This window comes from Microcebus murinus, chromosome 9 (assembly GCF_040939455.1).
Source record: "Microcebus murinus isolate Inina chromosome 9, M.murinus_Inina_mat1.0, whole genome shotgun sequence".
Lineage (NCBI taxonomy): Eukaryota > Metazoa > Chordata > Mammalia > Primates > Cheirogaleidae > Microcebus > Microcebus murinus.
The window spans coordinates 15,759,432-15,781,616 of NC_134112.1; the positions used below are offsets into that span (position 1 = coordinate 15,759,432).

The 22,185-nt window shown below is 37.6% G+C and overlaps 1 protein-coding gene across 4 annotated transcripts in view; it reads right to left on the reverse strand.

Annotated features, from left to right (window-relative positions):
- STARD3NL (STARD3 N-terminal like) overlaps window positions 1-21,949 on the reverse strand; it is a 48,563-nt gene extending 26,614 nt beyond the window's left edge. The window contains exons 1-3 of one of the 4 annotated variants that reach the window (XM_076006302.1): window positions 21,703-21,949; window positions 12,791-12,857; window positions 10,662-10,750 (exon numbers count right to left, since the gene is read on the reverse strand). The gene's annotated coding sequence lies outside the window, so the exon portion shown is untranslated. The remainder of the gene's footprint in view (window positions 1-10,661; window positions 10,751-12,790; window positions 12,858-21,702) is intronic. The other 3 variants (XM_076006303.1, XM_012777593.3, XM_012777592.2) reach the window with 3 other exon arrangements.
- Between the last annotated feature and the right edge of the window lie 236 nt (window positions 21,950-22,185).

Below are 22,185 nucleotides of genomic sequence, written 5' to 3' on the forward strand. Positions count from 1 at the left end.
GCTAGATTAAAATCTAATACTAAAGAGAATACGCAAACATGTAGTACATTCACAACTCTGTAAAATAAATCTAAACCAAATTCTTATAAGAATATACCTATGAAATATATCAGATGTTAGCAGTGATAATCTCTGGCTGATAAAGTTATATTTCCCTCCTTCCTTTTACCTTTTCCACATTTTTCAAATTTATTTTTTTGTACTTACTAAATTTATAACAGGAGGGACTATATTCACATGTCATTTTGTTAGGGTCATGGACAAATATCCCAGGACTCTGTGCAGCTCTTCTCTTTCTTATCTGCTTATCTAGGTGACATTAGGAAACAGTGTCATGGGCATTTAATTAACTTCCTCAGAGTCAGCAAATGAACAAACCATTTTGAAAATCTCAATAGGAGTCTACTTCAGTGATTTTTAAAAGACAATATAAAGATCCAAAAACTGAAAATATTTCTACATAATTTGTCTCAATGAGATCAATATCATCCTAGTGAAGGAATATCAATGGCATACTCCCCAGTATAGCAGCTCTTAAAACAAAGCTTGCAAAGCACTACAATGACCTGTCAGACTTCTAGGAGCTAAAAATGAATATAAAATATATATATATTTTTTGTGATGAAGCACACTTTTTGAAGTTTAAAGAGATAGCTGAGATGTTCTTTAAAATTGAATCTGGATGAATAAAGACATATTTCTTCAGTAATACAGTCTACATTAAGAAAAAGCAACCCAGTAATTCTTAAGCCATTCTAATAATCTAATAGCAACTGTATTTAAAAATTAATTTCAATTCTTACATTCTCTAAACTACTTGGGAAATCCAACAAATTCAACACTATGGTGCTTACACAGTAGTAATATTCTCCAGGGATTAGGGGGATGGGGGGTGGTAAACTCACAACTAAGGGATGTGGTGCGCATTATAGAGGGGAAGGGCATGTCTCTAGTCCTCGCTTGAGTGAGGCAAAGACCTAAAATGTAACCAAAATGTTTGTACCCTCATAATATCCTGGAATAAAAATAAAAAAAAATTGAAACTGAGGATTGCTTTTAGGAGGAAAATCATTGTCAAACTAATTGGATCATTTTCTATCTCTCACTCCTTCTTCCTTCCACGAACCCACTCCTCATGAATACAAAAAGACAACAAAGAAAAACACCAACCATAAAAATCTGAGGCTCACATTTCAAACTATAAAACAACATTATACAATGGTATACACATGACTTGGGAAATGAGAATCATTATTTATCAGATGTTAAAACTGATAATTAGCTAGAATTTACAGATGGTTGCAATAGCCTCAATAATAAAGTTACCCAAAGAACAGACTGCTCAAAGCAGCTTGATTCTAAACAAAGTGATTTTTCACTGGGAAACAAGGAAATCATAAAAAAGAGAAAGCTTTCTTTTCTCTCTTTCTTTTTAAAAAATTTACCTATACCTACTCCAGCGAATTGGTCTAGATATAACAAGTGAAAGTGTAGATCATTTAGGTCTTGAAAATACATGGTTCAGGCTTGTAGGATAAGTTTTTTGAATGAAATTTCTACTCAAAAAAGGGAAAGTAAGAGAAGAAGGGTGCTTAGTTTGAAAGACTCATGCTAGTGACATACTAATTAAACTTACACACATTTGGCCATCTTTGTCCTCTATCTCCTTCACTGCCAGTGAAACTGACTAACAGTAACTGTCACTACATCTTGCAATTCACAACAGCAGGTAAACAAATTTGACAGTCTCTATCACACTCCAAAAAAAAAAAAAACCCCAATTACCCCTGAGGGATAATTTCTTGGGGGGATTGGTAGGAAATTGTGGGCAAGTGGGAGGAGAGAAAAAGCTCAAGAATATTTTTATTCCTATAAAGAGATATGAACTGGGATATTTAGGAAGTACTGGTCAAAAATACTAAGGAAATACCAGCTAATTTGTGTTCTGTAGGGAAATCTTGGTTTCTGTACTATTAGCCTTTATAATAAAACTGGACTTGATTTTTCTGTGATGAATTTTATTGTGATAGACTTGAGTTAAAGATACCTTCTAAATACACGTGTATTTGACTTAATAGATATATTTTTTCTCAAATGTATATATATATATAGAATGTTTTACCCTGAGTTCCTTAAAAAAATACAGGATAAATAAGATAAAAATTAGTAAAACAGGGAAGAATAAGAAGCACTGCACTGGCTTCTTGATGAGCTCTGAAGTGACACACTAGTCAGTGGCTGGCAGGTCCATTCAGCAGGTGGTAGATTTCCAGATATGCAAAGTGAAGAAAGGATGCCTCGGGGCAGTCTGTAGGAAGGGCAGAGAAGACGGGTACATCTTCCCAGCTTCTTCCTGTTGCTTATTTCCATCAGTCAAATTTCTCCTGACAGTAGGTTAACTCCAATGCACTTCTGGTTGCTTAATTTGGCCAAGATAGACACAAAAACTCTCAGTGTGGGACTTATCTTAAAGCCAGATTTACAAAACATTACTAGTTAGGGCATTTCATTCAAGTTTTAAGGGAAGATACAAAAACTCTGAGTGTGGGACTGGTGAGCCTGGGAGGTGAAACCCTAAAGACGGAGTAGAGCTGTCTGGCCAGCAAAGACAGCATCTGAAGGTTCTTGAGGCAATTACAAGGGAGAATAAGCAATTGCATAAAATGCATTATGGAATTTGTATATGCAATTAAGTAATGGATTTGCAGTTTGCATCTACATCAGTATCACCCATGCATCTTGGTTAAATCCCATATACCTGAACCATGTGATTCTGACACTCATGGAGGGTCAGAGCTTCCTTTTAACATGCAAAGTGAAGGATTGTTCCTAAAGCACCTTTCTATTCCTTATCTGACTGCATCATAACATAACAGCATTCTTCAGAAAGATGCAGTGCAAGTGTCAGTTCCATCAGGAAGACTTCCCTGAATGCTCCCCATGTTCCAATCTCCAGGCAAAGTCAAGTTCATCTCTCTAACCCCTGCCAAGACTGAGGATGTGCCATTTATGACACTGCTTACCACACTACGCCTTCACTAATCCACTTACCTGTGTGCCTCTCCTGCCACCTGGTGTACTCTTTAAAGGCCCTGAATTTGACCCCAGCACATGACATACACCAGGAACAACACAAATTATCAACTGAATAAGTTCTATCTAGAGTCTAGCTCAGACACTGGCACAGAGCAGGCTCCCAAAAATCTCCGTTGACTTGAGGAGACTACAGCCATTTGTTTCCGAGAAACAGCTTAGCTATTTTCCCAGATGACATTTTAGAAGTATTAAATATTCAATCCTTGGTATTGAGATCCTCTCTGGGGTAGGCTTAAAGAAAGCTATCCCTCTCTAAAGAGGTGTTAAGTATTGATTAGCTGTATACATAGGAAGCTAAATCTACAATTCAGGACTTTTTTCCAACCTTGGGGGAAATACAGAGAGTGAAGAATTATAAAACAAAAAAACATTTGTGTGAAGAGATGAGAATCCCCTTTGGTTGTTTTGCTTTTTGAAAAAGAGACTGATGTCTTAATTGTTTTATGTCAATGGGTAACTATCCTCCTATGTACTATAATGTCAGTCAGCAATTTCAACATTTATACTGTATTAACAAACGATCTAAAACTCAAGTTGCTTAATGGCTTAAAGCAACTTATATCTATTTCTTAAGTTCAGGTTGTATAAGTTTCACTGATCTAGGCTGCACCCCATGCTAGGTGCAGACCTGAGCCAAAACTTCAGTTCCATCTGTTTGAGCACAGAATTGACACTTCCCAGATGGTAAAAAGCAGGGGCTACACAGCAGTAGCTAACTCTTTTTACAGAAGTCATTTTACAGAACTCATTTTACAGAAGTCCCATAAGATCTCACACCTTCCTAGGAGGTGCAGAGAGGATCTCTGGGCATCTCCTGGTGGTAGCCAAACAAAGTCTCTCAACCCAATCACCCAGCCTTCTCTGCACTACCTTTGTTAGCAGCCAGGACAGTGTATGTTCTGACATACATCCTTTTAACTCAGCAGGAATAGCTAATATTTGGATTTTTAAAAATTGAGAAGTGGAATAAACTTGATATCAGGGTTGATACCACATATGAATGTATGCCCTATCAGAAAGAACAGAGATATAAAAGATATCTTTAAAAACTAAGAAAAGGCAAATGCTAAATGACAGATTATAATCATAATGAGAGGTTTTGATAGTTTACTTTTCTTACTATTTAAGATTTTAAAGATATAATATGGATACAGATTGAGTACTATAAGTTTCTTAAAAAACAGACAATTATTTTTAATCCTACAGTCATAGATTATATCCTATTTTAAGGAGATTATAAGCCATGCTTATAAAATTCATCATAAAACTGGACTACCCAAAACATCAAATTCAATAAATCTTGTAGGAACTGTATACAGAACAAGAAGTGCATAAAATAGAAATTTATAATGTAACAATATTTCCTAAAATAACTATTGGGATAAAGATATTTAAAAAGTAAAACAACCAACCATTAGAAAATAATGGCAGTGAAAACAGTGGAAAGCTGTCAAATGTGGGCTTATTATCAAATTTACTCACTTAAAGTACTTTACTTTTTAGATAAAGAAAAAATTAAAGAATTAGGTATTTAAATAACAAAGTTTGAAAAACTACAACTATACTATGCAAAAAAATATAATTTTTTTAAATAAGTGCAATTAATAAATCCAAAGGGAGAATGATAATTATTTCAAGCTTGGCGGTGGGTAGAATGTGATTTCTTATACTAAATTCTCTACTTTTTTTACATGGATGAATATTTCCATAAGCAAATTTAATATGTAAATAAACTCAATAACTAGTCCTTTAAAAAGGCAAATATAAAACTTAAATTGGGTTGGAGAGTATTAATAAAGGAATACAAGTACCACTCTAGAAGAAGCAACTGTCAAAATGTAATACTTGGCGCTAATTACATTTGAAAACCATAAAGAAAGTCAATACTCTGGAAATATATAAATTACATTAAGAAGTAATAGATGGCTTGAATAAAATGAATTATCTCAAAAAAGAAAGCTGAAAAAGTTGAAAAAGAATCAACTGGCAAAAGGACTGGAGTCAGATAGTTTTACAGACATTTCAAAATTTGAAATAAAAGAAAAGTAAAATCCTACATATTGATTCAGAGCATTAAAAAGGAAAGCTAGCCTATCATTAAATAAACTAGCAAACTACTAACATTATCTGACCGAGAACATGTAATAATGTAACATGTAACAAAGAACCAAAGATCATAACATATCATACAATAAAAGTATAAACTAACCTCACATATTAATATATTATTACATATTATATAACACAGTAAACCATATATTAACATAATAACAAAATGAATAACTTCCTTACACTGAGACTTACTGTGTCAGGTGCAATGCTGAAATATACTATACATATAAGATACGTTATGTCACTTAACCCTCAGAACAGCTCCCACAAGTAGTACAGCATGTTAGAACTTATACCTAAATCATCACATAATTCAAAACTCATAAAGTAAAAACTAAAATTAATAGGAGGGCAGACATTTCTGTTTAACCATTAAAATGTTTCATTGCACTGGTTTTTAATTTGGGGGGAGACTTGTATAATTTCAAACTCTGTGGAACAATTCTCCATTTCCACATTTTCTTGAAATGTGGCTCTCCAGGTTTCTTCCCCAGGTTTTGAAAGGGACAGAGAAACACATTACAGATACAAGAAAAACAACAAGGTAAGCTCAAAGAAAACTGGAAACTGACAGTTGGCCTTAGGAGACAAGGAAAAAATAAGCAAACAAGAGAGGGGTGTGAGCCCAATATTCAGGGGCTAGAGGTTATAAATATAGGGCAACTTTTATTTATCAGTGAAAGCCAAAAATGTGAACCGTAACAGGAAATTTTTTCAATATTAAGCATTAGTTCAATTTTTTTTAAAGGCATTGAGTCAAGCACTGACTCAATAGCAGTAAATGTTTTAGAAAAGTAGATTATGTTTATGAGATCATTTATTAAATGGTTTCCTGAGATCTTCAGATAGAGTTCAAACTCTTTAATCTTGCCTAACCTACCACTTGGCCTACTTGTGCCTACTTCTACAGAACCATTTCACCATGATAAAAATCACAAGCAGTTGCCTAAAGGCAACACATTCTCACAAACCTCTGCTTTTATTAAAAAAAAATATTCTTCTCTTTAACTGGAGTGCCACTCTCCTTATCTCTGCGGCTCTCCCTCATTTATAAGCCTTAGCTCAAAGGTCACTTTCTCAGAGGAGCTTTAGTTTCCTTCCACTCTTCTACACCTCTCTGCCCCATCAGAAAACAGTGTACACAGACTTCTATAATGATGTCTATCGTATTGCATTAAAATTACTTTTGCTGTCCTATTAAAAAAAATTATCAAGCATTCACTTAAAATTTTGTGATTCACCTGTTTACCAATTCCTTCATTCTGGGAGTGGGAGAATAAACTAGACATAGAAAAAAAGAGAGAGAGAGAGAAAAGGGAGGGAGGGAGGGAGGGAGGGAGGGAGGGACAGGGATAAAGAAAGAAAGGAAGAGGGAAGGAGGGAGGGAGGGAAAGACACGCTGACATTTAAAACAGCATCAAAAACAAAACACTAAGGAATAAATTTAATAGAAGATACACAAGCTCTCAACACTGAAAGCTACAAAACACTTTTGAGAGAAACTGAAGATGAAAATAAATGGAGAGATATACCATGTTCATGGATTTGAATAATTCACATTGTTAAGATATCAATGCTCCCCAATTGATCTACAGATTTTACTTAATCTCAATCATAATCTCACCAAGTTTATTTTCACAGAAACAGACAAGCTCATTCTAAAATGTATATACAAATGTAAAGAAATGAGCCTATCCAAAGCATTCTTGGAAAAATAGAGCAAAATTGAAAGATTTACACTACCTAACTTAAAGACTTTCTATAAAGCTTCAGTAATCAAAACCGTGTGATTACTACCATAAGAATCAATAAATAGATCAATGAGGCAAACTGGAGAAACTAGATAGATGCACACATAAATGATCATCTGACTTTTGACAAAGATGTCAGAGCAGTCTAATGACGAAAATACAGTTTGTTTTCAACAAATGGTGCTGGAACAACCAGATATCAAAACTGAAGGAGAAAAAAAAAGTCCGAACACTAACTCTAACCAACACTAACTCACACCATGTAAGAAATAATTTAGGATGGATCACAGACCTAAACATAAAAATCAAAAATATAAAGCTTCTAGAAGAATGTGCAGAATATTTTTATACCTTTTTAAAGATTTCTTAGAGAAGGCATGAAAAGCCACAACTATTACAAAACCATTTTGTGTAGGCTATCTTGAAGGAGCTCCCACTGGCTACTTTGGGATAACTTGTACAAAATAATGAACAATGACCATAACTTTGAAATTTGCATTGGAAAAACTTAAAAATGCCATGAGTCCATGGTAATATTGGAAAAAACATACATAGAGTTGGGAAGAGCTCTCTTTTACAGAAAAAAGTCAGATAAAAAATGTAGAAAGAATGATAAAATTAGAAAAATCAACAGTTTGCACCTCTCAGTGTAGTAATTGATCAAGACAAGAATCATCAATGATGCTAACAATCATATAAGATTGCTGGAGAATATGATATTCATAGTTTCAAAGTATTATCTCATCTCCTAGGTTATTTAATAATTTCACTGGATCTGGCAGTCACCATCTGAATCAAGTAATCAAATAGCATCACTAATACCGAAGCAAGCTGACATCATGTGCCTTCTGATGTGTTGCAGTAAGAACTACATAACATTATTTGATTTTGGAAATCTGAAAAAAAAAAAAGAACTACATAACATCAATTATGATATATCCTTGACAAAAATATTTAACTTGAATTAATTCATAACAAAACAATAGGACAAACACAGTGTATGGGACATTCTACAAAACAACTATCTTGGACTCTTCAGAGAAGTTAATGTGGTGAAAACCAAAACAACAAAAACAAAAAGGATAGTGATGTGAATACTCTTCAAACTGAAAAGAGCATAAAGAGCAAACCACCAAATGCAATGCACAAGCCTAGATTGAATCGTGAACAACAAAAAAAGAAAAAGCTACAAAAGACAATTGGGGAATTGAGTATGGTTTAGTATCCTGGTTATGTAGGAGAATGCCCTTATTCTTAGGGGATGCACATTGAAGTATGAAGGATAAGTATCGCCATGTACACAACTTCTGATTAGTTCAGAAAATCAATGAGGACATAAGTCTGTTTTGCAAAGGGGTGCTGTATCTATGCCTGCCTATCAAAATACAGTATATACAAATGTATATACAATATAAATACAGTTAAACATAAAATGTATATAGTATACATATGCATATATGGCATACGTATAAATAGTAGACCCCCCACACACACAGTTTCCGTTTCCATAGTTTCAGTCACCTGTGATCAACTGTGGTCCGGTATGTAAATACTACGTGGAAAATTCTAGAAATAAGTATTCATAAGTTTTAAACTGTGTGCTATTCTTAGGAGATTAAATCTCCCACTACCGTGCTCCATCTTACCCAGAACATGAATCATCCCTTCATCCAGCATATCCATGCTGTAAATGCTACCCATCCATTACTATACAGGAAAAAACATAGTGTATGTAGGAGTTTGGTACTATCTGTGGTTTCAGGCATCCACTTACAGTCTTGGAATATATTCCCCATAGATAAGGGAGTATTACTGCACAGCAAAGAAAGTAAAGGCAAATTTTCATTGCAAAGAATCATTAAATTAACTTTAAGTATGTGCTACCTTTAAAAGCAAAAAGTGAGAAATCAGACTCATCCTCAAAAACCTCTTGAATCATTCTACGAAACAGAATGAACATGGATTATGTACATATAACTTTGCATAATAATTCTTATGTATATAACAGTTTGAGATGCAATGATAGACTAAAAGGAAAACCCATATAAGACTTCTGGACATCTAAGTCATTGTGGCCTTAATACAACTATCAAATTACATAGACACAAATGGGAATTGGTTGAAAATTTCTAAAGTGCTTTTGACTATGGATATAAGTCATCATCTTTGCATTTTGAGCCATGTCATTTATATACCTGAGAATGGTCTTTTGTTTTTGCTGTTATAATGCTTAAATGAAACATGGGGTCACATCATGCAATGGTTTGGGGTCTAAAGTTTTCTTTAGTCCCTTAGTGAAACTGTGTGCAAGATATCCCCTACGGCAAGCTTTAAAAGCCAAGTTGCTCCTTAATTTGTTCCCTACCTTAGAACTCAAACTCTCTCAAGGCACTTGCAGAAAGACAGATCTTTTACAAAGCATCACCTACCAGGGCTCAGGTGAACCATGTGTTATTTCATTCAGGCAACTGACATATTATACTGGTATTCACATCTCAACTGCACTTCCTTCTGCTCGTCCCCATACTTTTCTTTAAAAATTTAGGCAGCCCAACTCTATGGTAACATCTCTATATATTATTTCCATGGTTTGATTCTGAATCTTTGTTTTTTCAGGACTCATATTTCCCAGTGTTGTTTACATTCATTTGGGATACAATTAATACTTTTATTCCATCCTGGTAAATCTGCTCACTCTTTGCTGCTTCATGTTCTGCCCTCTTCCCACGCACATACTCCAGGCTGCCTGCTAAAGCTCTGTCATTTCTTGTAGTCCTGTCTTATTCAGTAATTTATGTTACCAGCAGCAGATACAAGTAATTGTGTGCACATAACAGAATTTAACCTTTCAACAATCTGCTTTAAGACTCAGATTTACTTACAAATTAACATCAATGACTTACAAAAATTAAAGGAGAAAAAATATGCATTATGGTGCTTTTAAGTCATTCCTCTGATAGTCATTAATGTATCCTTGAACTCAAGGCTGTTCTTACAGCAATTTAATTTCTAAGTGATCTATTTCTGATAGCAATATCAAAAATACTACTGAACTTTTATTTGACATGTAATGCAGAGAGAAATATTAAAATTTAAAGATGATTAGGTAAATGCATATCAATGTTTTCATAATTTATGAGACAAACTTAAAATATATATTGGGAAGCTAAATCTGGATGTGTACTACTAGCTTAAGAATTGTACCTGACAATGTTTGAAGATTCAAAGTATATCAAATCTATTTCATTTGCTTCACAACTATTTCCAAGCACCAAAACTGGGTCAGGTCTTCCTCTGAACACTGGGGATATGGTGATTAACAAAACCAAAAAAAAAAAAAAAAAAAAAAAAAATCTCCTACTTTCACAGATTTTACCCACTATAGGAAGGGCATGGAGAATGAAACTGGGAACACTGTCATTTTAAACTGAGTGGTCAGGATGATCTCACTGAGAAACAGGTGCCTGAGCAAAGACGAGCAGGTGATAAGGGAGAAATGCCAGGTGGAAACCAGGAGGAAGGCACTGCAGGGAGAGGGAAGAGCAGAGGCAAATGCTCCAAGGATGGGGGAGCTGGTCATGAAGGAGGTGGCCAGGAGGCCAGCGAGGCTGGAGCTGAGAAAGTGGGGAAGAGCGCCAGGAGATGATGAGAGACAAGTTAACAAAGGCTGCACCTTGTGTATGGGCCACTGCAAAGACTTACTCTGAATGAGACAGGAAGGCATTGGAAGGTTTTTGGTAGAAGAGAAGAACAATCCAGTTTACACTTTAAGAGGCTCTCTGGCTGCTCTGCTGGGAGAAGCACAGTAGTGGGGAGACCAGTTAGGAAACTATGGCAATCATTCAGGAGGGGGTAAGAACTGGTTGGTTCTAAATACAGGAACAAAAGCATTTGGTGACAGATTGGGCATGGGGTATGGGAGAAAGTGAGCACCAAAAGAAAGCTGCAAAATGTATAGCCTGACAATCTGGAAGGATGAAGTTGCTATTTACTGAAATCGGGTAACTTTGCAGGAGAATGTCAGTTCAGTTTGGACATATAAAGTATGAGACACTTATTAATACTCAAGTAGAAATAGAGTAAGCAGCTGAATATGAATCAGGAGTTCAGGGGAGAGGTCTTGGCTAGAGATAACAATTTGTGAGTTAGCAGCATATAGATGGAATTTATGGATGAGACATATTTACCTATAACAGAAATTAGAATGTTCTTTATGCTATTAAAGATGAAAAAACTAATATATTTATTTGTAAAACATAAAATAATTATAAAGCAGGCCCTTTCTAAATCCACTAATAGTTCCCATTTTAGTAAACCATGTGTTGAACACTGATAAAATGTAACAGCACAGAGATATTTATAAGGATTTAAAAGGTGTAATACAAGGGTTCCCCTACTCTCAGCAGAACTTACATTTAGTCGAGAAGGAAGATATATTAATAATACAAGGGAATGACTGAAGAGGGGAGAAAACATCAACTGTATACTCTTGACAATAACCATGCCACTAGGGATGCTACTTGGGAAAGAAGAGCAAGCCGGACAGTGGAAAGACATTTGACGGTGTGTATTAGTTGTTCCATAGACTATGGGATGGCAAAATGGCAATGCCATACGGTGGCCAAAGTCATGATGGGTGATACATGAAACCTGTTAGCTTATCAACCCTGCAGGGATCAGGGACTTGGTGGCCAATTATTTCACTAGCGCAAATGAGCCATGTTACACTGCATCTCATCACTCAATCGATGAAAGTCTCTCTCAAGATGGGCTCTGGGGATAAGAATATTCTTTCATTTGTTTCTCATCTTTTCAGAAGTTGCTATCAGGAAACTGGAACAACAGGCCCTCTATAGCTACCTTCCTCCAGCTAGTACTGTTTCTTTCCAACTTTTAATTCCCCTCCTAGTGGATCTCTCTTGGTGCTCAAACTGATTTTGCTTTTTTTTTTTTTCCCTTTCTCAGCTTCAGCTCTGACTCCTACACTAAAATACAGTCATGTATCATTTAATGACAGGGATATATTCAGAGAAATACAACACTAGGTGATTTCATCATCCTTGCATGAACATCACAGCATGCACTTACAGAAACGTGGATGGTACAGCCTACTACATACTGTGGCTATAGGGTATAGCCTATTTATTGCTCCTAGTCCACAAATCTTATAGCTACTCAGTACTATAGGCAACTATAACACAATGTGTATTGAATCATAGAAAAGTTACAGTCACAGTGCAGTATTATAACCTTATAGGACCACCATCTTCTATGTAGTCCATCCTTGAGCAAAACATGTGGTACATTACTGTGTCTTCTCCACAGCTCACCTAGAAACTCCTCTGCCTTAATCTTCCAGGTCACAGAAGCTATTCATAACCCCATTTTCCTTCAGGAGAAAAATAAGATCACTTCCCCAAGACCGCTGCTTCTTTGGTTGCTCACTACCCATCATATTCCAGAACTTTTCTTTGTTCCCACACAACAAAATCTACTTTCAGTATTCCTAAAAAATCACAATAAAACAGTTGTAAAATACCTGATGACTAGTATAGAATTGTCTCTATTTTTGCCAATTTTGACTCATTAGCTCCTGTCAGCCATCAGCAGGTAGGCATTAACAGGAGTCTTGTTGCCCCTCAGTGCATACGTAAATACTCCTATGAATATTTAATGCTTCCTAACGATGTGTTGCCAGCCTTGGCAATGATGGAGTAGAGAGTCATAGTACTTTCTTGATTTGTGAAGGTTCCTCAATTAAGGAACTTAAGATATTTCCCAGTGCATATAAGGACATCTGCATAACATACTGCCACCTCTTAAGTACTTACTGCAAGCAATTTCCAAACAAATGCTGTCAACTCTCGGCACAGGACTGGAGATCTTATTGATCCAGATCTGAAAATCAAAAGTATCCATGGCAGTGAGTTCACCGCTCTCCTAGGAATTACATGAAGGTGGCTAATGTATATACTTCTTTTAATAATTATCCTTCATCCCAAAGACTAGAATTAAGAATTAAGAATGTGTTCATCACACATGCTTCATAAGCCTCCCCAGACAGCCTTTTCCATACAGAGACAACAGAAGATGAATTCCAAGTAGGCGGCTGGCAAGTAGTCAGCAAAGCCAGCATGGTATTTCAGAGGCAAACTAGGTTTCTTTTCATTAAACACAAAACTACTTTGAAATGTGGGAGGTAAGTGTTCACTCCAGTTGACAGAACCATTTTCTACTCCCTGCCCCTCTGGTGGCTCTGTAGCTGGTGGAAGTGACACACTCATAGCAATGGGAGGGAAGATGTAATATCCACTGCTCCTGGAGTTACTTAAGACCAACATCCTATTTCACAAATTAGAACAGGTCAATAATATCTCCTTTAATGTGATATACGAGGATGGCACACAGGTCCAAAAATAAATCACTAATACCTACTACAGATGATTTGTGGTGCACAGCTTTGCGCATGTGACAGAGAAAGTCAACCTCAAAATGTTGCTACCTATTATTTTTTTTTTTAAATATCACCAGTACCCCTTTCTCTTTTTCATCAGACTTTTCAGGTCATCACACAGAAAATCAGACCCTCAGAAGACCAGCATCATGTATGACCTCCATAGTCACCTTTATCGGCCTAACTTGAGCTTCAGAAAATAGAATTACATAAGCAAAGACCACTCATCAAAAGACTCAATTCAACTACAGGCTCAGATACTCAGATAATAGAGTGTGCTTTGCAGTCTAATAATGAGAATAGGCTTAGAGCACATGTTACAGAAGCAGAGAATATCACAAAAGTAGTAGGATCTCTTTAAGCTCACAAGGTTCTCAAAGGTTTGAAACTAGCACCATTTCTTGAAAAATTTGTTTTCAAATAACTTAATAAAAGAAATAAGCAATTACAAAATCAAAAGTAAAATTATTAAGAATGACTAAAAATTACAGATATTGATATATATGCACTGCCTATACTTAAAAACTGTTTAAGGTAAGAATAACTAATGGATAATAATCAGTAAGATCTTATTTAAGGCTTTTATTAAGCAAATATGTTAAATTTGATTGTGCCACTGGGTCCATCTTTCAAACACTGGTAATGGTGACTACCAACTCAATCCCGCTATTATCGATCTCCTTCACTATTTCATAATCATCTTCTCACTCTCATTAATCCAACAATTCTGTCTTGCTCATCTCCAAAAACATTCATCCCTTTTCTCAAAATGTCATTTCTCTCACCCAGTGCTCCAAATGTGCTGGCCATTTTTTAGTTCCCTTTTTTAGGAGGAGGTTTCACCATCCATGCCTTTGCCCCAGAACTACTCCTGCCAGAATGCCTTTTCCTCCAACCCAAAACTGTTAACAGCAATAACAAGCCTACTTCATTGTTCAAGAAAGCTTAAGTACCACTTCCTCAAAGAAACTTAATCTGATCCCCTATGTATCATATATATTCCAGATACCTTTCTTTAAAAGCACCTCTAATTTTTCATGTATATTTCACATATCATTCATGTATCACCTCAGTGCTATACTGGAAGTTCCTGGAGAACACTTCCGTACCCTTAGCACCTAAAGGAATGCTTGGCATGTGTTAGGCATTCAATTTGCTAAATTCATGAATTACAAATGTAACTGTGTGAAAGAATGGAGTCTGGGTACTTGCTAAATAAAGTTAGACAAGTTTACACATGTCTGGAGTTGCCATGTATCATGGTCATTCTCAGTATATGCAGGGGAATGGTTCCAGGATCCCCACATATACCAAAAGCCATACACATTCAAGTCTGGCAGTTCACCTGCCTATGCAAAAATTTGACCTGCACATGCAGGTTTTGCATCTTGTGAAAACTGTGTTTTAGGTTATGGCTGTGTTTGGTTGAAAAAAGATTTACCTGTAAGTGGACCCATGCATTCAAACCTGTGCTGTTCAAGGATCAACAGTAGTTTAAATACACCAAGAATATTTAATATCCGGTTGCTATGACAATGAAATTAGTAAAAACATCTCAACTCCCCCAAATTAACTAAATTTGTAATATCTCTTTCTAATATATTCTGAGTGCTATTTAGTGAAGTCACTCTAATAACATACTACAAAAATGGATACAGGCCGGGTGTGGTGGCTCAAGCCTGTAATCCTAGCACTCTGGGAGGCTGAGGCAGGCGGATAGCTCACTCAAGGTCAGGAGTTTGAAACCAGCCTGAGCAAGAGCAAGACCCCGTCTCTACTAAAAATAGAAAGAAATTAGCTGGACAACTAAAATATATAGAAAAAATTAGCTGGGCATGGTGGCGCATGCCTGTAGTCCCAGCTACTCAGGAGGCTGAGGCAGTAGGATTGCTTGAGCCCAGAAGTTTGAGGTTGCTGTGAGCTAGGCTCATGCCATGGCACTCTAGCCTGGGCAACAGAGTGAGGCTCTGACTCAAAAAAAAAAAAAAAAGGATACAAATATATGGAAAAATACAAAGAAATCACTGTATGAGTAGAAAGCTATCTCATTCAAACAAATGGACATATTTATTAAGTAGCTGCCACATGTAAAACACTCCGCTAGATGCTGCGGGAGAAGAGTATGATGGAAAAGAGTGGTCTTGATCCTCAAGCATCTTTTCATAAATGCAGTAATACGGTTGCATAAATAATTAGAAAACAAAGGCTAAGATAATCTATAATACAAAGATGACTGAACTTCAGGTTTCTGTGACCAGAAAAGGCTTAATGAAAAAGCTGGTCTTGGAGAATATACGACTCTGAAAGAAATGAAAAGTTATGTTCCAAAGCAGAGGTAAACTCAACTAAAAAAGTAGAGGCAGTACAAGCAGGTCGGCAAACCGTGGGTTTCCTGACAATGTGGGAGGCCCCAGGTGGGGAACAGCAGGAGGTGGGGCTGGAATGGAAGTACATGGCCACAGTACAGAGAGGGCCTTGGCAAGTCGCAGGGGAGTGTGTGCTTGCCTCTCACACCAAGGGCACACGGGCTCCACTGAGATGGCCGGGGTCCAGAGAAGAATGAAAACATTTTAAAGGAAAACAAGAGTTCACTGCTTCTATAAAGCTGGCAGAAAGCCTCCTCCTTCACAGAGAGCAAACATGGACTCAACTGTTTTTCCTCCTGAGATGTAGGGTCTTTGGAGCCCCAGTAGTTGGTGGCCAGTCTAAGCTAGCTATGTTGGGTAAGGGTTCACCAAAGCACTGCTTGGTTTCACATCCTAGTACCGCTGGTTACTAGTTGTGTAACTTTAGACAAGTTACTTAACCTCTCTGTGCCTGTTTCTTCTATAAAATAGGGACAATATACTACAACTTACCTTAGAGAGTTGCTATGAGGAATACGTTAGCTTACACAAAACAGTGATTCTCAGTGAGGTGGTGGATGGGGGGGAAAGGAAGGATCCATTCCCCTCCTTCCACCTGCATCCCCCAGCTCTGAGGTATCTGGCAAGGTCTGAAGACATTTTCCAGTGTCCTAACTAGAGGAGGTGCCACTGGCAATTAGTAGGCAATGGTCACAGATTCTGCTAAACATCCTACAAAGCACAGGACAGTCCCCAAAACAAAAAATTATCCATCCCAAAATGTCAACAGTGTTGAGGATGAGAAATCCTGACATAAAGGATTTGCAGAACAGCTTCTGACACAAATAAAGCCCTCCATAAGCATTAGTTATTATCAATAATACCAAAACCAAGTCGTGGCTGGTACTCCTACCTCAGCTGGAGAAAATTCTAATACTGCCTTCTGTTACCTTTGATGACTTCAACATACCATACAAATAGAAACAGGTAACTTGAAATTCTGTGGTTCCACATCAATAATTCAGTAAGTGGTTAATTCAAAAAATAATTATGAGAATATATTCTCCTGAAACAAAAAGCAAACAAGAATATACTTTGCTGAGCAATAGTGAGCAATATTTGAAAAGTATATTGTCCTGAAAAATACTGGACATGGACACCTGTGATAATCCCAACTTAGAAGGCAGTAGGCCAAATTCCTGCAAGCTCCAGATTTAATACACTGAGCATGCTCACTAGTCCCAAGACACTATTTGGAAAACTATGACTAGAGAGGAAGTAGAAGGGTTTTAAACTAAAGAGCCTATTAAAACTGATACTACACCAATGCCTGTCCAAGAAAATCCTCCAGGCTTAAACAGCCCAGAGTTAGGGATCCTTGGTGAGAGTTCTGTCTTTGATCCTGATTCACAATAAGAGGTACCTTGCAGATCCAGGTCAACTCACAAACAAAGCAAGTGAAAAAAACAGAAAAGGCCTGAGCTGTACTGACACATCGTTTCCTACCAAGAGTTCTGACACAGAACATGAGAACCGATGAAAACCTGCAACAAGGCCCTGTTACTGTGAACCAGGAGCACTGACCAGGCTTCATAGCCCTGCAAGTAACAAAAGGGGTAGGCCTCAGTTTCTCACCTATAATACTAAAAAGTGAAAATCACTATTACTACTTTCTAATACCATAAACACAGAAAACATGGTTGTTTTGCCACAATGTGTCTCCAACATTTATAGCACAAAGATTTGAGTTCCTCTCAAGAGATACCTGGGCAACTGTAGAAGTCAGACCCTTAAGTGGACAGAAATGAGATTCTATTAAATCAAAGCCAAAAAAGCATAAAAGTATAACAGTACTTCTCTCAAAGAAGAGGTAATAAAAGTGTAAATAAAACCAGAGGGTTCTATAATCTGCAAAAAACTGGGCATGTATAATACAAATTGTCAAGTCTCTTAAGCTCAAGTCAACATAAATTTGAACACCCACATATATAATAATAGTGCATTATCAACATAAAGAAGACTGGTCAACCATGTCATAGAGAAAGACTTCCAAAAGTGCTATAAAAAAAGAAGGCTTCCATTAAAGAGACACAGGAAATGTCTTGTCGAGAAAGCAGCATTTGAGTGGACTTAAGAAGGACAGGTAGAATTTTGACTAGCTGGAGTTTTCCATCCACAGGGCTTTCCAGGCAGAACACAAGTAATGGCTCTGAAGCTGGAAAGCTAGAGGCAAAGATCATGAGTTCAGTGTGGGGGGAATGGATTCTCAGTAAAGGACAGCTCTATAATTTTGGGTCAAATTATGATGGCCTGGGTCTTTAGAACATGGGTTACGGTTACATGAACAATCTTCTTCTTTTTTTTTTTAAGGGACATGAGGTCTCACTCTATCACCCAGGCTGGAGTGCAGTGGTGTGATCACAGATCACTGCAGCCTCCAACTCCTGGGCTTAAGCAAATGATTCTCCAACCTTAGCCTCCCAAGTAGCTGGGATTAGAGATGTGAGCCACCATACCTGATTGGCATAGACAATCTTAAAGGACAAAGACACTCAATCAAAATATCCAGTTCTTATATTCTGACTTAAAGAGGAAAAGCTCTCTTTTGCCTACATTTAAGTATATATCAATATTTAAGAAAGAAGATATTAATTCCACTAATATTATTCTAGTATGACTAATGATGATAATCTCCATTAAGTTATAGGAGAGTTAAAACACCACCAGAAAGTAAATTAAGGTATTTATTAGTCTGTTATTATCATCTAATATATTCCAATCATAGTTATTTAAATAAGCAAACCTTAGAAATAAATAATGGGTATTTTAAAATTTTAGGACAATAGTAACCCATTTCTCAACCATATAATTTATAAACTCTTGTCCACTAATTTTCAAAAATAACATATTCCTGAAAAAGAGAACTTAATCACTAAGCTGACCCAAGGACTTCCTCAATTACAGGAAGAAACTCCACTTGTTAACAGAAAGTGTGAGCCAGCAAACTGTAGGCAACAGTCATACATTTCTAAGCATAAGGTTGAAGCTAGGAAAATAGTAACAACTTTTAAACTTCCTTTCAAACATTTCTGAACTGAAAACTTAAAAGAGTTATTTTTAAACCACAGCTTTCGATTAATAGAAACCAAAGATTCATCCAGGAAGTTTACACTTGTTCATTGTTCAGGAAAGAGAAGGAAAGTAAGGCAAAGCATTATTTTAGCCCAAGAAGCAGCACTGTCTTTTTTTAAATTACCTTTTACAAGTTTATAAACAGTAAACTCAAGATGTTGAAATATTATATTTTTACATATACAGAAATCTGTTGATATGAGACATTAGAGAAGGAAATACAGCAGAAAAAAACACTGTGCTAAAAATCATCAGGGTGAGATTTAGTACCAGTTTGGCCACTATCTGTGTTACGTTTTAAAATCACTGATATCCTCTGGGCCTCCACAGCCCCATCTCTAATCTGACAGGGCTGAATCATATCATCTCTAAAAGTGCCACATCATAAAACATAATTTTAAGTAATAGAGATTTGTAGCTGCTGTTATACACTCAGGGAAACAGCAGGGTGGAGTAGAATGAATTTGGCTTTAATGTAAGGCTAATAAGAGTTCAAATCCATGCTCCATCAGTACTAGCTGAGTGGCCTGAAGTGTAAGTTTCCTTCACTATTGAAAAGGTTTAATATTTACCACTGCAACATGTTAGAAGAATTATAATGACTATAGTAACGTACCTGGCACTATGTAGGTATTAAATAAAGGCAGGTGTTATGTCCCTGGTCAGTAATACAATGGAAAAAGATAATCCACCTAACAATGCAGCTTCCTAGAACTTGGCTGGGAGAAAAGCAGACTGACTGCCAGTGCTTTCCAAATGGAAAGCAGGTAAAGATAATATTGGAGAGGATTCATGGTTGGAAGTAGGCAGGATAAAAGTAAGTAGTTGAAGGTAAGCACAGGCTTTGAGTCCTGCACATAATAACAATGGGAAGGAAAAAAACTGCATAGGCTACAGTCCTGGAGGAAAGAAGGCATTTTTTTCATTGTGACAACCCCTGGAGGAAAAAAAAAAAAAAAAAAATATATATATATATATATATATATATAGAGAGAGAGAGAGAGAGAGAGAGAGAGAGAGAGAGAGAGAGAGAATTACTGCAGTGATTTCTTGATCAAAACAAAAACAGAATGTTGGTTAGAGTCTGAGTGTCACTAAAAAGCAAGGAAGACTTTGCAATATTCCAATCATTTTCCCCTTGCCTATCTGCAATTCTTACATGTGATACAGATGATCCAATTCCTGCTCACCTCTCCAGTGTCACTTCCCACCACTGTCCCTCCACCTCACTCTCCCTAAGTTCACTCTGCTGTAGCCATAGTAGATTCCCTTCATCCTGTAACACACCAAGCTCATTCCTCCTTTAGCTCCTTTGCACTGTTACATCTGCTTAGAAACTTTCAGCAGGTCTTCAAATGGCTGACTCATCTAAATACTCAGTTCTCACCCAAGCCCTCACCTCCTCTGGGAAGTCTTCCTGACCACCATATCCAAATTTCCTCACACATCCCAGTCACACTCAAGCTCTTTACCCTGTAACATCTTTTTTAACATTTACTACCATTTAAAATTGTCTTTTTGATTTACATATTTATCTTCACCAAAATGTAAGGTCTTTGAGGACAGGGGCCTTATCTAAATTGTTTACCATTGAATCTCCAACAACTAAGACAATGCATGGCATAGACACACACTCATCAGATACAATGTCCAATGAATAAATTCAAATGATAATAATCACCATCCTTCTGTGAACATAAGTACTCAGAAGTGATTTAATTTAATTTCTTTAATGCAGTTTTGCATAATGCAATAATGAAGTTTTAAAAGGTCCATGTTTGAGACAGCAAGATTTTAAAGAGAATACATTCTTCATGACAACGTATTGTATAGCACATGTTTTGACTTCATGAATATGAAATAATCCACCATCTTATCAGTATATTAAAAAAAAATCAAGGATACCATAAATTGTTTTCTGAGATCCTGCTTCTAGAAAGAGATGTATGGGTAGATGGTATGTAGATGGAAATTATCTTTCAGAACCCTTCCCAACAAAGAACTATGATATGACAAACTGGATTAATACTAATATAGTTAAAGGTTAGACCTGTTACTTTGTTACCTTGCTAAACTTAGCCAAACTATTACTGAGTCAAGTGATGAATTCAGTGATTCCATCTGTGAAACAGAAGACAAATGACATGATGAACTTCCACATTAACAGAATGGTAAGAAAAGTTCCATCCACAATGTCAACCTGTGTTTGAATTGAGAGAGAGAGAAAAAAAAAAAATTTCTTTCTAACCCTAAATCAAAAAGTAAGCACTCTACTAAGATTTCAAAAAATTTCAAGATATCCATGAGTGGGCAAAGCAGTGAACTGAAACCACAGCCAAAACATTCAATCGTGCTTAAATTTTTATTCTGTTTTGAATACGACTTATTTTGATGAACAGAAGAGGCCAGTAACCGACTGCACGGACAACCACGCATCACCCCCAGTCACCATTCTTGGTCACTCTGGAGGACCGATGGCGCCAGCACGGGGCTGGACGCCACGAAGGACTCATCGGGGTCCGCAGGCTGGAGGAATGGGGACATCATTACTGGCATCCATCCCTGAAGCCCGAGAGCAGCGAGGCTCAGGATTCTGCAACTTCACTTTTGTATCCATTGTAAGCACAGCCTGCCTCGCCCCTCCTCCTCCCCCGGAGACGCGCGCAGGGCAGGGCTCGGTAAACAGAACGAACGGGACGCCTGGGCTGCGGCCCCGGTCCTCTGGTCTCCTGTGAGTCCCGGGCAAGTCATCTGGCCCTGGGAGACTCAGTTTTCCAACCTGTCAAATAGGGTGACCAGAAACCCAGCCTACCTCATCGGGTGGTTCCCAGCCGGCCGCCCTGCGCCGGCCCCGGGACTGCGGCTCCGCGGTAGCGCCCCAGGTGGAGGGGCGGGGCTCACCGGGGCGGAACCCAGCGCAGAGTCCAGCAGGCGACGCGCGGACCACCACCACCACCTACAGTCAGCAGCCCCGGGACCTCCTCGAGGACCCGACCCGTGACGTCAGCACGCTGACGTCGACGCACAGAGGCCGCATCTCGCTTGAGGTACCCGGGCCCCATCTGGGACCTGAGCGCCCCGTAGCGGAACAAACCGATTGGTCAGAAGATCTGTCAGTCACTTACTGACCAGTAAGCGACGCGGAAAAAAAAAGAGGGCGGGCTGGCCTGCCCGGAGGAATGGGTGGGAATCTGGGACTCCGGCTTTGAAAGCCCGGCGCTTTCCCGCATTTTGCGTCACACCGTTTTAATAGGCGTGTGCTTCCTCTTCGTGGAGGATTCTGCTCCTTCCGCCT